This window comes from Danio rerio, chromosome 23, assembly GCF_052040795.2.
Source record: "Danio rerio strain M-AB ecotype USA chromosome 23, GRCz13ab, whole genome shotgun sequence".
Taxonomy (NCBI): domain Eukaryota; kingdom Metazoa; phylum Chordata; class Actinopteri; order Cypriniformes; family Danionidae; genus Danio; species Danio rerio.
Genome location: NC_141043.1, coordinates 45,412,007 through 45,427,669, shown reverse-complemented (window position 1 = coordinate 45,427,669; position 15,663 = coordinate 45,412,007). Strand labels below are relative to the sequence as shown.

At 35.1% G+C, this 15,663-nt stretch overlaps 2 protein-coding genes and 2 long non-coding RNA genes across 21 annotated transcripts in view; 2 read left to right on the top strand and 2 right to left on the bottom strand.

Annotated features, from left to right (window-relative positions):
• The window catches only part of slc1a7b (solute carrier family 1 member 7b), a 149,410-nt gene that overhangs the window by 17,549 nt on the left and 116,198 nt on the right, over positions 1-15,663 (top strand).
• Positions 1-15,663, bottom strand: part of shisal2a (shisa like 2A) — a 211,063-nt gene that overhangs the window by 131,995 nt on the left and 63,405 nt on the right. The gene's annotated exons all lie outside the window — the stretch shown is intronic.
• Positions 4,276-11,087, bottom strand: LOC147838286 (uncharacterized). The gene is made up of 3 exons (XR_015524062.1): positions 11,014-11,087; positions 10,370-10,417; positions 4,276-4,663 (listed from the first exon to the last, which is right to left on the bottom strand). It is a non-coding gene; the product is annotated as an uncharacterized LOC147838286 (long non-coding RNA).
• Positions 5,023-8,488, top strand: LOC147838287 (uncharacterized). Of its 6 annotated transcripts, XR_015524022.1 has the most exons (8): positions 5,023-5,067; positions 5,629-5,701; positions 6,656-6,713; positions 6,803-6,896; positions 7,020-7,177; positions 7,273-7,368; positions 7,543-7,672; positions 8,335-8,488. It is a non-coding gene; the product is annotated as an uncharacterized LOC147838287 (long non-coding RNA). The 6 variants fall into 6 exon arrangements; XR_015524019.1 differs by lacking the exon at positions 5,629-5,701 and having other exon boundaries at positions 7,543-7,660; XR_015524018.1 differs by lacking the exon at positions 5,629-5,701.

Genomic DNA, 15,663 nt, shown 5'->3' with positions numbered 1-15,663 from the left:
GTGTGTGTGTCACTGTTTTATTTATGGTTAAGAATAGAGCAATAATTGCAAACTGATGATGGATATGTCGGATAACACACAACATATAAAACAACAATGGGAAATGGAACTCAATGTGACATTGGATGATGATACTTGGGTAGATGTTTGTTCTGGTTGCCATAAGGGAGTGGGGAGTCAAATGTGGAAGGAGTTTGATTGGAAGTCTAAAATTCGATTTTTCAGGACACCACTAAAGTGTTTCCGTTCTGGTAATAGTGGCAGCAATAAGTGCTGGAGAAACTGTGGACTGGTGGGTGATCAAACGCACATATTTTGGGACTGTCCCATTGTTCAACACTTTTGGACTGAAGTTAAGGGGATCGTGGAAAAGCTCCTTAAAGTGAATCTCTCTTGGGACCCTTTAACGTTTTTACTGGATAAATTTCCAGAGGATTTGTCCCATGATCAGGAAACTTTGCTACATCTCCTGCTAATGGCTGCAAGAAAAAATATAACAATTAACTGGTTTAAACCTGAACCACCCACGGTTTCACAGTGGATACAAAAAATCAGACAGTTATATTCAATGGAACAGTTGACAGCACAAATACATCTGAAGACTCAAATCTTTGAAAGAAGATGGGGTCCAGTTCAAAGCCTCATTGGATAGGTCACTTATGTCTCTAAGTTTGTATTTTTGCTTGAAGTTTGTCTATTTACTTTTATTTATTTATTTTTTCCTCAGACCTATATTGTCATTATAAATATCTTTATTTGTATGCTCGGGCCCAATCTCAGGACTGTTCTTATTACTGTTTGTATTTATGTTGACTGCTGTCAATAAAAGTTCAAAAAAAAAAAAAAAAAAAGAATAGAGCAATACATGCTGCTGTTTAACTGCATAGGCCTCACACACCTACCTGCCAACATCTGTGCCTGAAAATCCGGGAGACCTGGGGGGGTTAGGTTCAGGGGTGAGGTGTCTGAATAACACTTTATGAACCGGGTACTGTGTACTGTGGTGTTAGTAAGTTAACTACTATGAAGTTTGTTTCGGTGGGCCAGCTGCAATCAGATCCTATACCAATGTCGGCGACCTGGGGGTTGCACATACTGCACCAAATTGCTGATTGCTGTGGGAGGCGGGGGTGGGGGGTGGCTGAAGATAGGGTTGGGCCAATAGACGATGCCATTGTCCATTGCCTATGGCCAATAGACTACACAATGCTTAGCCGGCATCCCCGATCCCCCGATCGACCCCCATCGCAACCTGCTTGCGAAAAATACACATTCAGGCCCTGTTTACATTAATACGTTTTAGTGTTAAGATGACGTTTAAGAACTAAAATGATCCACATCGTGTTTTACCTAGCATTTCTGAACAGCCCTCTGTCTGCTGAAAACGCACATCCTATGACCACACACACACACACACACACACACACACACACACACACACACACACATTCACACACACACACACACACACACACACACACACACACACACACACACACACACACACACACACACACACACAGTCATGCGCTCTTCTGAGCTCCAGGCAGAGAGCAGTGAACGTCGGACAGTTTATCAAGGATGTACCGCTGAACCGCGTCTCACTATAGTTGTTAAACGTGGTATTCAGACATCCCTACTCTCCTCGAAGTTCCCGGAGTCTCAATGCATTTGCGGGACTCATAATGCATGTGATATTTAACAAATTTCACAGGGCTATATAGTTTTGTACTTATTTTTTCCTTAATATTAAAATCCTTTATTATTTGACTAATTTTTAATTAGTTTGAGAATCTGAAACATTAAAGTGTGTCAAACATGCAAGAAAATAAGAAATCAGTAAGGGGCAAATACTTTTTCACACTACTGTAACTGATGCATCAAAACCCGTCCCGGTCCCAGAGTGTCTTTTATTGCTCTAAATTAAAAGCCTTTTACACCTAAAACATGTCTTTTGCTGTTAATAGTTTGTTTAGATTGTATGTATCATAATTAATTATACTTGCATTATATTTGAATAATATATGTTCAACTAGTTTTGAACTGTAAAGCCAGCATGAAACAAAAGATTGTTTTTTTCCCCTCTGTCGTGACACATTCAATTGAAACAGTCCTGACACAAGAAAAAAAAAAAAAAAAAAAGTAGGGCAATCCATGATTTCCTTCCTCGCAAACCAGTTGTTTGCATCTTCCAACAATCAAATTGGAAGAAATACTAACAAATGGACAAAAGGAGGGCAGAAACGAGACATGCCCAAATAGATCCTCCCCTAAAAATACTATATTAGCCCCATCCTTCCATGTGGACAAGCGAAGAAATGTCAAGACTGTATTTATGCTAAATATGGTAGCTGGTACTTTTTTTAATTACAGTCAGAATCATTAGCTCTCTTTAATTTTTTTTATCTTTTTTAAATGTTGCCCAAATGATGTTTAACAGAGCAAGGACATTTTCACAGTATGTCTGATAACATTTTTTCTTCTGGAGAAAGTCTTATTTGTTTTATTTCGGCTAGAATAAAAGCAGTTATTAATTTTTTAAACACCATTTTAAGGTCAATATTAGTAGCCCCTTTAAGCTACATTTTTTCCATAGTCTACAGAACAAACTATAATTATACAATAACTTGCCTAATTACCCTAACCTGCCTAATTAACCTAGTTAAGCCGTTAAATGTCACTTTAAGCTGTATAGAAGTGTCTTGAAAAATATCTATTCAAATAAGATTTATTGTCATCATGACAAACATAAAAGAAATCAGTTATTAGAAATTAGTTATTAAAATTATTGTGTTTAGATATTTGTTAAAAAAAATCTCTCCGTTACACAGAAATTGGGGAAAAAATAAACAGGGGGTCTAATAATTTTGACTTTAACTGTAGGTAATCTGTGATTATTAAGAGCATTTGGGCAGGTTTAGATCATTCATCAACCTTGTAGAGCACAGGTGTCAAACTCAGTTCCAAAAGGGCCGCAGCTCTGCACAGTTTACTTCCAACCCTAATTAAACACACCTGATCAAACTAATTGAGTCCTTCAGGCTTGTTTGAAACCTACAGGTAAGTGTGTTGGAGCAGGGTTGGAACTAAACTGTGCAGGGCTTCGGCCCCCCAGGAATTGAGTTTGACACCCCTGTTGTAGACCAACTCACAGACCAGCAAAACAAAAAAATACAGCTCATCTACCAGAAGCAGTTGTGTAAAAAGTTCCCTTCAGCATACGTTTAAAGATAGTACTTATTATGAAGAACTGTGGATTGAAAGCATGTACATAATGTACTGTTCTTAAGCACATAATTGAACATGATTTGCGCTCAAGTAACAATGTACTATATTAGATCTATATTAATTTATATTAGATGAAATTACAGCAGTTGAGCTTAAGAGCCACTTAACCCCATCTATATATAACTTCATCATACTTGTATACTATATATTGACTTTATAACAAGGTTGTCAAGCATTTATGGTAAATAAAATACTTTTTAATGGTAATTCTGCTAATTATTTGTATTTCACATATTGAAAATGTTTCTAATTATGTATTTATTTTATATTAGATTTAAATATAACTAATTATAATCAAGTTAAAAATCGTATTTAATGCATGACAAAATATCAAACTAAATTTAAATGATTATTTTTCTGCTTTGAAATGATAATATTTTACAGATTACTTAGCTTGTTTCAAAGAAAAACCTATTTAACTTTGACATATTATTTCTGAAAACAAGACTACATGATTTGCTTGTCTAGAAATTGCTTCTTGATTTAAGAATTTTCATATATTTGTACTAGAAATGAGTGAAGAACACTGTAAAAAATGTTACTTAGATCTAACTTATAAAAAGTGAGGCAAGTGGTTGCATCGGACGTTTTAGGTTGATTCAACTTCCAGCCTTTTTTAAGTATTTTAAACACTAAAACATTGCTTAAAACAAATGCAATAAAATTAAGTTGAGCCAAATAATATTTCTAAAATTACTCAAATCAGATAAACTTACTTTTTTTGTTAAACTTAACTTACTTATACATTGCTATATGTTGACTGTACTCATTTTAATTAAGTATTATGAACTTAATGATCTAAATAAAATTAACCATGCATATGTAATTTAAAACGAATTTAATTGACTTCTGGCTGTAACCTCAGAAAATAAATCGGCGTTTCTATATTGTAAGCACAATATACACTAGTAAACACAGATAAACAGACTTTCCTGTCAATAACAATTAAATAAGAATGGGAAGATGGATTAAAGACCATAACATGTATTCAATATCAATCAATGTTCCTTTTAATAGTGACTACAAAATAGGCCATTAATGTGGTTACACGTACACAATACATAAATAAAAACATTAATAATACCAGATCCTATTGAGAAATCATCCAAGGCAACTCAGTGAGGAGATTTGCATATTTTGATGAAGATTTTGGATGCATAATGTCCAGTCCCACAAAGAGTCTCTAATACATCTTAAATGTATACAGTTTTGATGGATACTTGAAGTCGAGGACATCGGTAAGTCCAAACAGGAGCCATCATGCATTTGACAGGTTTGGCAAACCTCTGACAGTCCTATAATAATCCAAACTGTGTTGGGCTGATTGCAAATTTTTCTTGTGGGCAGCCGCATGCACCTCTGATTCCTCACAACTCTATTGGTAGAGACAAAAAGAAACAGGAGTTCAGGTGGTTGCTACCAAACAACATTAAATAGCTAAATACTAAATAGAAAATAACTACACTGTAAACCCTAATGCTGTAACTAATTAATTGAGTTGAGTTCTATTAACTTAAATCATTAAAATTCGTTTATCTTAATTAACCTTGATGAGTATTTAGAACTTTTTCTTATTTTTGAGTTTGAAAAAATTTAATCTTTCAAGTAAGGTGAACAATTCTGCTGGGTTTAATCTATACAAAATGTCTCTTTAAAGTTTCATTAACTCAAATTCTGTCAGCCTAGTGATTTTGCGTCTGACGTCATCCAGGTTCACGTACGTGCTCATGCTTCATTCGTTTTTTTCAAGATGGCGGATCGGCCTCGCTTCACACTACAGTAAGTAAAATATTTACAAATCCAAGAAATATTAAATGTATGTTTTAATTAATATAATCACAGTAACAGTTCAATGTAATGTAGAGTTAATCAGGGTGCGTTTACATGTCGTACATTACAGAAAACATATTTAGCCTCACTTGTTGCTAACTAACGTTAACATTACTGTTTAAAAAGTTAGAATCAGTGCAACGTTATCGTTAGTTGTAATGTGTTAACTCTGAATTTTAACAGAGTGTGATAAAGACAAAAATATTTAAAATCGGCAGATTACATTTTTCAAAAAAATTTAAATCTTGGCGCGAGTATGCCTTTTCTCAGCCTGTGCTGAAGTTGTCATGGAGACGTGCGCTCTCACAACCGCATGTCATGGCGCTGCGCTGAACTCCATCCAGTCTGTGAATGTGGTATTATCTTCGCGATCTGTAGGCACTTCGGAAACGAAAGGCGCAAGAAACGTAACGTTAATCATAACTCAAATGATCTCCGCCTAAACACTTAACGGTATTTTCTGATGACGCGCAAAAACGTAGTCTCAAAACTTAACTCTGTCACACGCAGCTTGTTGCTTGCTGATCCATGTATGAGCATAGCCTGACGGAGAACATTTAAGCTGCGCTCCTCACCTGAGCAGGTACAGAGCAGAGCTTCATTTTACACTACCACATTGAGGTAAAGTTGGTTTTATATTCATACATTCATTTAGTAACAACTTGTGACTCGCTCCATATATTGTTTACCATGGTACTTTGTCTATTCGTTCTGAAATCACATGCAAGTATGACATGAAAACAACATTACACTAAATGCACTATTTTTTTTGACTGAACAATGTTGTACTTTGAAAGTCATTGGCTGCTAATATGATTTCACCATTAAGAATATGCAAAAATTACCTTTCTGAAATTATATTATTAAGGTGAAAGTCTGAATGTGTAAATATAAAACTAACTTTACCTCAATCACCAGCACTGATCAACACTTAATATTTCCTCGCGCTTAAGACGACATCTCTGCATATCAATGATTACCTGATTAATGCGATCAGTTAAGTGAGTTTAAATGTCATTTAGGTCAAATGTATTTTAAAGGTATGATAAAAGTTTTTTTTTTTTCAATCTATTTTTTAAAATGTCTACTCTGGAGAGAATATAAACAGCCTAAAAAACAAAGTATGCATATCTATAACACATTAATACAAAATTATGTTATTAAATAAAATAATAACAAAACAAAATATTCAAGACGTGGTAAAGAAGACAGTTTTCTGATGTGCAAATTTTGTAGCTTAAAATATATTTATATCTTAAAAATATAAATATTTTAGTCTATATATTTTACATCATTAGACAATAAGGTACGTTTTGTTATTTCTAGCTTTTAAAATCAGGCCTTAAATTTCTTTGTCGTCCTATTCAGTTATAGAAATTTCAATACTGTTTAAATTAAATCTGTGTTCATCGAATCAAAGCAACTAACATGATAATCAGCTCTATTGCTAACCGTTTTGGAGGTTAACATTAGACATCATGTAATTGTACTACTTCCACTCTCAGCTAAATGACACTGTGACTTTGTGTACATACAGAATTGAAGGTCAGGTGTTGCTGACTACAGATAGGTTCTTAAATGGAGGCATGTGAAAGGTGGGTAAAATATTTATTTTGTACTACTATGCCTGGCATATCCAGATAAAATAAATATTACAGTGTATTTATCAATGATACTTTTGCAGCAAGGAAAGTGAAACTTCAGCTAGACCTTGAGTTCAGTTTACAACATGAAAATCCTGATTTCAACATCTGATCAACACCTGATTTTCATCTGAGGTAAAAAATAGATAAGTAAATGAAACATAATAATAATATTAATACATTTTTTCTAGAATTGTATATTTTGTGGTGTGGGTTTGTTTTATGAAATTCTCTCTTGTTTCTTTTTGCTGTTTGCAGAGTACCAACATGTTACAAATGAGAATTTTCCCCACAAATTCTTTGCAAAACTGGACCACCACCTATTTAATTTGATGACAATTTTAAGGCAAACAGCATCCAAAACTGGCAAGACAGCAGATACCCTGGCTAATCTTTTAAAGGTTTATGATGAGCAGGTATGTTTGGGGTCACGTGTTAAAGTATACATTAAAATATAATTTGAATTATTATTATTTTTTTAATTTTTAAAAAATTGATTCTTGATTTCCAGGAACTGAATGATGTCAGTTCATGACGGACTACTGTTATCAGAGGTCTTTTGGTCTTGCTGCGTGAGCGTGACTTAAGATTCTTTAGGAACACCATGGTAAGACTTCATTCATTCTTTTCACAATTAGGCATGTTTAATGAAAAGATGAAAGTTTTGAAAACTTTTACTTAATAACATATTTGTAATCAAGAATAGTTGATGAATCATATAATATTGGCTCAGTCATTTTGATACTGTCCTTACATTAATATCCTTGAATTATGTTTTTAGATTGATAATCCTGCTGACTGAAGATGCTTTATTGGCCCTGCATTCACTGAGGGTCTCTGTTGTCCTGAAGAATGAATTGGACACCACCCACAGCACACTTCCAGACCTTTCTTGTCTTGTATGGATTAATGTATGCTCTTCACATAATATATAGTAAAGGACTTTGAACTTGTGCAAAAAGTTTTGCTTGGTATGGATGATGGAAAATAAAAAGTCTCGTAGCATGGAAACCTTAAAGAATGAGTTAATGTAGAGCTTTTTTTTTTTTTTTTAACTTAATAAAGACTGTCTCTGGGGTAGTAACTTCAAAACATTTATTTACCTTTAATTGGTAAGTATGCATTTTATTATATATAGGGATAGTTTGTCCAAATGTAAAATTCTGTCATTTACTAACTCTTCACTTGTCCCAAACCTGCTTGAATTTCTTGCTTTTGTTGAACACAAAAGTTAAGTAAAGCTGACAACCTGTAACCACTGACTTTCTAATAGGAAAACAAATACTGTGGAAATCGGTGGTTACAGGTCTCAGCTTTTTTTTTTTGGTCAAAAATAACCTTTTAAGTGTTCAACAGAAGAAAGAAACTCAAACAGGTTTGGAATAAGTAAATGACAGAATCAGTCGCCCTGGTCGCTAATTCAACCCAGCTGGACCATCATCAACACAGGATCGTTCACAGCTGGACGTCATCTAGTGGAGAGGCATATAAACCAAGCCCACGCAAGGAGAAGATGAGCTTCATTCACCCAATGACTCCATGCGCTAACGCTTGTCTCTCTGTCTCTCCACAGCAGACTCCAGCTCGTGACGATCCCACATCCGACTACTCACTGTCCTTCACTTACTTCCCGGAGCACCAGAGCACCTCACCTTGAAGAAGAGCACCGTTTACACCCCATTCACGTTGTAAATAAAGCACCCTCCGGGGACTTGTCTGTAAACTTATCCAACTGTGTTGCTGTTTTCCCTCTGCCTCGCTACAATATATATATATATATATATATATATATATATATATATATATATATATATATATATATATATATATATATATATAATCTGCTCTCCGTTAAACAGAAATTGGGGGAAAAAATAAATGGGGGCGAATAATTCTGACTTCAACGAGATATATATATATATATATATACACAGTTTCTGTGTAGTTTACACTAAATGAGTCACTTCACAGAATGTGCACTTATTATTTTTTTTAACGAATGCCTCAAGACTAAGTTTTACACTTATTAATGTATTATTAAATTTTATCAAACTTATAGTTGTTTTTTTCTTGAGGCTCTTATGTCTGATATCATATTTACATTGTGGGTAATTTTTATTAATTTCAGAATAGTGTTCATTTCAATCTCTTTATGTCTAATAGTTTTTATTGTTTTAAGAAATTTGTAATTGCATAGGAGACAAATTTGAAAGTACTGCTGGACATTTTTTCTTTAACAATAAATGTCTAAAATGGTATTGTCTGTGTGTTTTAAATTACAGATTTATTTTGACAGATTTATGGGGTTTAAAGATTAAAATAATGGCTAATTTTATTTGTGAAACTGACGATGGAGAAGTTAATTTTAAAAAATGCTATCAAAATGAATGAGCTGGGTGACTAAGTATGTAAAGGTGAGATAAATAGTTAAAAATAAGTTAATTGCTATTAAAATGTATGAGCTGGGTGATTTAAGTATTTAAAGTTGAAAGAAATTAAAGCAATTAAGTTAATTGGTATTAAAATGTATGAGCTGGGTGACTAAGTATTTAAAGTTTGGAAAAATTAAAACAATTAAGTTAATTGGTATTAAAATGTATGAGCTGGGTGACTAAGTATTTAAAGTTTGGAAAATTAAAACAATTAAGTTAATTGCAATTAAAACGTATAAGCTGAGTAACTTGGGTATTTTAAGTTAGGTGAAGTGTCTTGCATGAGTACAACAAACTCAAAACTTAATGTTTCTGTTTACTTAAAATAGATAATTTCATAACTTAAAAAATTTGACGTAACTGATTACCTCAAATTTTTTGAGTTTTGTCAACTTATTCGGGATTACAGTGTACAAGTGAAGTTACAAAAGTCCAGTGAGAATGATGCATGGATGAAACACCTTAGTTTATCAGTTAAAAATTACCTTAGTTAAAATTACCTAACTTTTATTTAAAAAATAAAAAAAGGTTATAGAGGTTGTGTAATTACATTATTCCAGGTGTTTTTAGTTATCAAATTTTAAAGAAAACTGTGATTTTACTCAGTGTAACAGTGCATGTCATTGTGGTTTCCTGTCAATCACAGAATTGTTAAAATTTAGGTATTACATTTTTTGTTTATTTTGGCAACTTATAAAGCATAAGAATGTGTATGTAATTTAGATATTAAAACTGTTTGAAAATGGCTATATGAAAATTATAGAATACAAATTCTATAATTTAATTGTCATCTTCATTTTACACCAAACTTTGCACGTCATAATACAAATTTTATTAAATAAATAAATACATTGCCATTTTACACATTACATTAAGGTTTACATAAAATTTTTGCCAAAGCTACATTTAATTGACTTTTTCTTCAAATTTAATGTCACTGGCAAATGACAGTTCAGTGATTCAGTGTTATCAGTTAGCTTTATTGAAAGACTGACAGATAATAAGAAACTGCATTAGGATATTTTTATACTGTTTTTACTGTTGCACACATAAAAAAAATCTTCAGATATCAAATGTAAGTTAATTCTATGGAGCCCACTATTGTTTGCAATTTTACCAATGTTTTACTTACCTGCAAATAGTTATAGCTGTAATTGTATCTAATGTTTTTCTTACCTGGATGTGAAGTTTGAAGATCCACAGGTAACAAAATCACTTTGGTATCTGAAGACCAAGAACATGCATTTTAGAATGAGGTGCATACAATTTAAATGGTTCTGTAAACATCAGTAAATGTAATTTAAGTTAAAATAAATTGTAAATCTGTAATTTATTCACTATGCAGCATTAAAAAACTTATGGACTAAATCTCTAAAACACAAACTTTAAGTTATACTTTCTCTTACGTTAAACACAAACTACTTAACGTTAACTGTTGCATACGTTTCTGAATTTAATATCCATCCTTAATGTGCTGCTATAACTTAGGTGAGCTAACTTTAGCTAAGTTAGCGCTAACAAACTGAACCCCCACACCCCGACCGCCCACCAGTGACCTTGTTAATCGGTTCTGCAACGTTAGTTTTACCTACTAAGTGTTTTAAAACTACTTTCACTATTTTTCTCAATAATATCACTTTTAATCGTTAGTATAAACTAGCGTTGGTTAGCGTTAGCCAACTTAGCTTTCCATGTGAGAGCAGTCTGTTAACATACCTGAGGCTACAGTACAATTTACAAAGCTAAAACCTCACCTGCCTAGCGAAGACAGCAGTTTTGCATGACTTTACAATTATCATTCGGCTAAATTTGCAACTTACCGTGTTAATCAGATCCGCTGCTGGGAGCAGTTAATGTCGACCATTGCAGAAGCTGCGTCTGCCTGCTAAATCCCGGGCAATGAAAAAGGAGTCACGCCAAACTATTAAAATCACGTTTTATGAACACCTGCCCACATCGACAGCTGCTCTAATAAATTGTCTGTGTCAACTCACTTTTATAATATTTATTCTACACAATAACCACGTACAAAAATCTACTCAAATAAATTGCATTAGTTTTATTTAAAATATACAGTTATATAAAAACTGATATATTTTAAGTAAAGAGGAAGCAAATTTTATTTTTTTTGGTATAAAACAAATAAAATTAACTAGATTGCAATTATTTAAAGTAGATAGAACCAACTTTGTGAGTGTAGCACTTTTTACAGTGAACTCTACAATATACTCTCAGAAATAAAGGTATGCAAGCTGTCACCAGGGTGGTACCTTTTCAAATGGTACAAATTTGTACCTAAAAGGTCCATATTAATACCTTAAGGGTACATATTGGTACCTAAAAGTCCAAAAGTGTTCCTCTTAAACATTTGTAGGTACTAATATATACCTTTGAGGTATCAATTTGGACTCTTCAAGTAAAAATGTGTACCTTTTGAAAGGTACCACCCCAGTGACAGCTCGCATACCTTTATTTCTGAGAGTGTAAGAGAGGAAAGCAGTGTAGAAAGGACAGATTGGAGTGTTTGTTTACTTTGGCTGGACTTAAATCTCACCATCGACTCAAGCAGAAGTGAGAAGAAACAGACTCAGAGAAACGGCACGTGTTTGTTGGGATTTTTTTTTTCATCATCTTTACAGTCAGTCTTTGCCAAAAAAAATAAATAAATAAAAAATTCCAGCAGACTCCTGCAGTGTTTGGTTTGACGCTCAGGTTTGTGAAGTGGCTGACTGAATCTCACACATTCAGATTAAGACAGCAGGGGATTTTGAAGGTTTTGAAGTTGCTGCTTGTGTGTGCGAGTGTGTTTTTTAAATAAATTCCTTTTTTCAGACTCTAAATGAGATCCTGCTACAATTCTGGGCCGGGATTAACTATAGGCCTGTGCCAGTACTAAATAATACAATAGATCATGATAATAACCATTAACAATAGCCCCTTTCACACAGTGATACCGGTAAATATCTGGAAAATTTCCAGAACGACTTTACCGGTATATTCAAAAAAGCGCTGTTCACACAGGCGAGGACGTTACGGAAATTTCCGGAAAAGAGCGTTCACACATCCATTCCAAAATACCGGTAAATTCTGACATCATTCACCACAAATGAGCTTTATGGCTGCGCTTGTATTTGTAAACATTTGACTAAATTACAAACTCTGTGGATGATCAGTATTGTGAACAACTTTCGCAGGAACACTTTCGCATGTCGAGATGTTCATAATATGTGCGTGTGCAGGCGCTCACAGGCTGTTTCACAGACACACGCAAAGCTTGAAGGTAAACAAACAACGGCTTATCATAAGCATCTCATCGATGATTATTTACACAGTTGGCATTAAGAAGAACATATAAACGTGATCTGACTAACTTCTAGCAGCTAAATGTGCCTGGAAAAATATTGAAAGGCTTTTATTCTCATAAACCGCGCGGACGTAAATGCGTCTGACTGTTCTGATTGGCTAAAGCAGACGTCTCACGTCAGCACGTTCTAGACGTGCACGCGCTTATTCCGGCAATCTTCCTTCTGCATTCACACAGCGCAGCATTCCGGCAAATTGCCGGTAATGTTACAACTTCTCATTCCGGAAAATAGCCAGAACGAATTTACCGGTATTTTCAAAAAGGACCTGTTCACACATACAACCTTTGCAATTTTACGGAAAGGTCTGTATTTGTGAAAGGGGCTAATAACTACACTGAAAAAGAGTTATTCAGAGATGATTCCGTGTATTTACTTAATTTTTTTTTTACGTTAAGAGGTTGTAAACAATTTATTTGTGTGGAATTTAAACAAACAAATTAAGGTGAACATTACTAAACTTAATTTGTTTTTTTAAATTCAACACAAATAAATTGTTTGCAACAGATCAGCATGCAACACTTTTTTCAGTGTACAGGGTTTTCAAAATACCTTTAAAAATGTTTATTGGTAGCCTTTTAAGAAAATCCATATTGTTCTATGTGCAGTGGTTGTTTACGCAAGCACCAAATGACTGAAGATTTAACCCAGCAAGCATTTATTTCTTTTTAAAAGATGTCTAATAGATGGATAATAGAAGTCTAAATACAGTCGTCTTGGCTAAAACAAGGCTAAACTTGGGCTGTTTAAAAATGTGTAAAAATCTAATAGAAGACTAATAATAGCCCAAAACTAGACGAGTCGTCAAATAGACAGAAATGAATGACTACACATGTTTGGGTTCACTGACAGCCCACATTTTAGCCAAGTCTTGTTTTAGCCAACCTGTCTACGTTTAGATGTCTATTAGACATCTATTAAACACAAAATTGTTTGCTGGGGAAGGTTTAGTGAAATTAAAATACATCTATTAGATGTTAGAATCAGAATGTTAGTCTTAAGAATATTTATTAGGAATGCATCGAAACAAAAACTCTTAGCCAAAACCAAAATAGAGGTGGTGCAGTGGGTAGCACGTTTGTCTCACAGCAAGAAAGGAGTTTGCATGTTCTCCCTGTGTTTGTGTGGGTTTCCTCCGGGTGCTCCGGTTTTCCCCACAGTCCTGCAGACATGTGATATAGGTGAACTGGGTGGGCTAAATTGTCCGTGGTGTATGTGTGTGAATGAGTGTGCGTGGATGAATTCCCAGTGATAGGTTGTAGCTGGAAGGGCATCCACTGCGTAAAAACATGTGCTGAATAAGTTAGCGGTTCGTTCCGCTGTGGTGACCCCAGATTAATAAAGGGACTAAGCCAAAAAAAAAAAAAAGGAATGACTAACCTTACTAAATATAAACATTGCTATTGCATAAATTAATATTAAAGTTTCAAAGAATAAATCAACTTATGAAAATAATAATTTAGCACATTGCAACAATGGGTTATCACATCTGAAGATGAGGACTTCAGACAGATCACATCCAGCTGTTAAGTTAAGCTTGTCGTCTGACCAACAATTGTGTAAAAATTGAGAGTGTATTTAAATAGGTCCAGTGCATAAATTAACATAAATATTAACATAATAGTTTACCTGGGTGATTCTCACGAAAACCTAGTAAAAAAAAATCAAACTTCAATTAAAAAAAAAAAAAAAGTTTAAAGAGCCCATATTATACATGAAATAGGGTCATATCTTGGTTGTAAGGGTCTCCAACAACAGTCTAGTATGCATGCAAGGTCAAAAAACACTTTTATGGTCTTATAATCTGCATTTATTTTTACCTAATTATCCCAGCGACTCCTGTATGAATCGTCCAGTGATTAATTTGTTCCCAAACCCCTCCTTAGCGCGAAGCTAATCTGCGCTGATTGGACCAATGACAGGCTGTTGCGATTGGTCGACTGCCTTCAGTCAGAGAGTGAAATGGCCAATAGCTAATCAGCAATATAAAAAGTAATCACAGTTCATACACGCTCGATAGTGTAGGCGTGGATTTTAGCTGCCACACACACATAAAAACACACACACACACCTCCGGACGACAACGCTCCCGCTTCCGCCCGCACCTGCCAGGTTTTAGCCTGAGAACCCGCTCCGTTTTCTGCCCGCCGCGCCCGATCTCGCTAGAGCGGGGGAGAACACAACCAAAAGTCACCCAGCTATACAGTCCAGACAGCCAAGATGTCTGTATAAACACACACACAGCACCAAGCACACAAAGCTCGCTCTCTCTCTCTCTCTCTCTCTCTCTCTCATACGCGCGCGCGTGCGCACTAACACACACACACACAAGCACCAAGCAGACTCTCTCTTTCTCATTCGCATAGCAATATCCGTGATATTGCTAGACAGCCCGCTCCCGTCCCAAATTAAACCCGTTACCGACCGTTCCCGCGATTTATTCGTAAATTTATTCCCGCGCCGCAGAAATCTGGCGTGGGGACAGCCGCGGGAATGCAGAACTCTACCATGGAGCTCCATAAACAAAGCAGCATGCATCGCGTTTTTAACGTGATAAGAGAATATAGCCAGTTAACCGGATACAGTACACGCGGTTACAAGTAACAAATCACAAATACAAATACATTTGCAAGATATAGTCAACGAGGCAACAACTTTAACCGCACGTACTTACACTTGAGAAATGGAAGAAACCCATCCTGACGTCCATCAGTAAGTTACTCTTTACTGATCCTTCCTTTAACAAACGCAGATGAAGTATTCTTTGTAGCATGCAGTTTCCAGAAGTTTCCAGTAGTTTCCAACTGCTTGGTTATAATGCTGATGTTTCATCTTTGGGTAGAGACTCAATATAATATCCATCTGCAGTGTGACTTCAATCGACCGGCGTGTTTGTGTTTGTGTGTGTGTGGGTGTGTGTGTGTCTGGGTTTCTGCGTCAGAGGGCGGGGCCTCAGGTTTGAAATCTCCCGGGTTTGCGCGTGCACGTGAATAACTTGGTTTCGTTCGTACGTCATGGCGAAACACCTAATGAATCGGTATCAAGGCGACTCGTTTGAAGCACTATGAGTCGACTCTTTTATAGATGAATCAACCGTTTTAAACACTG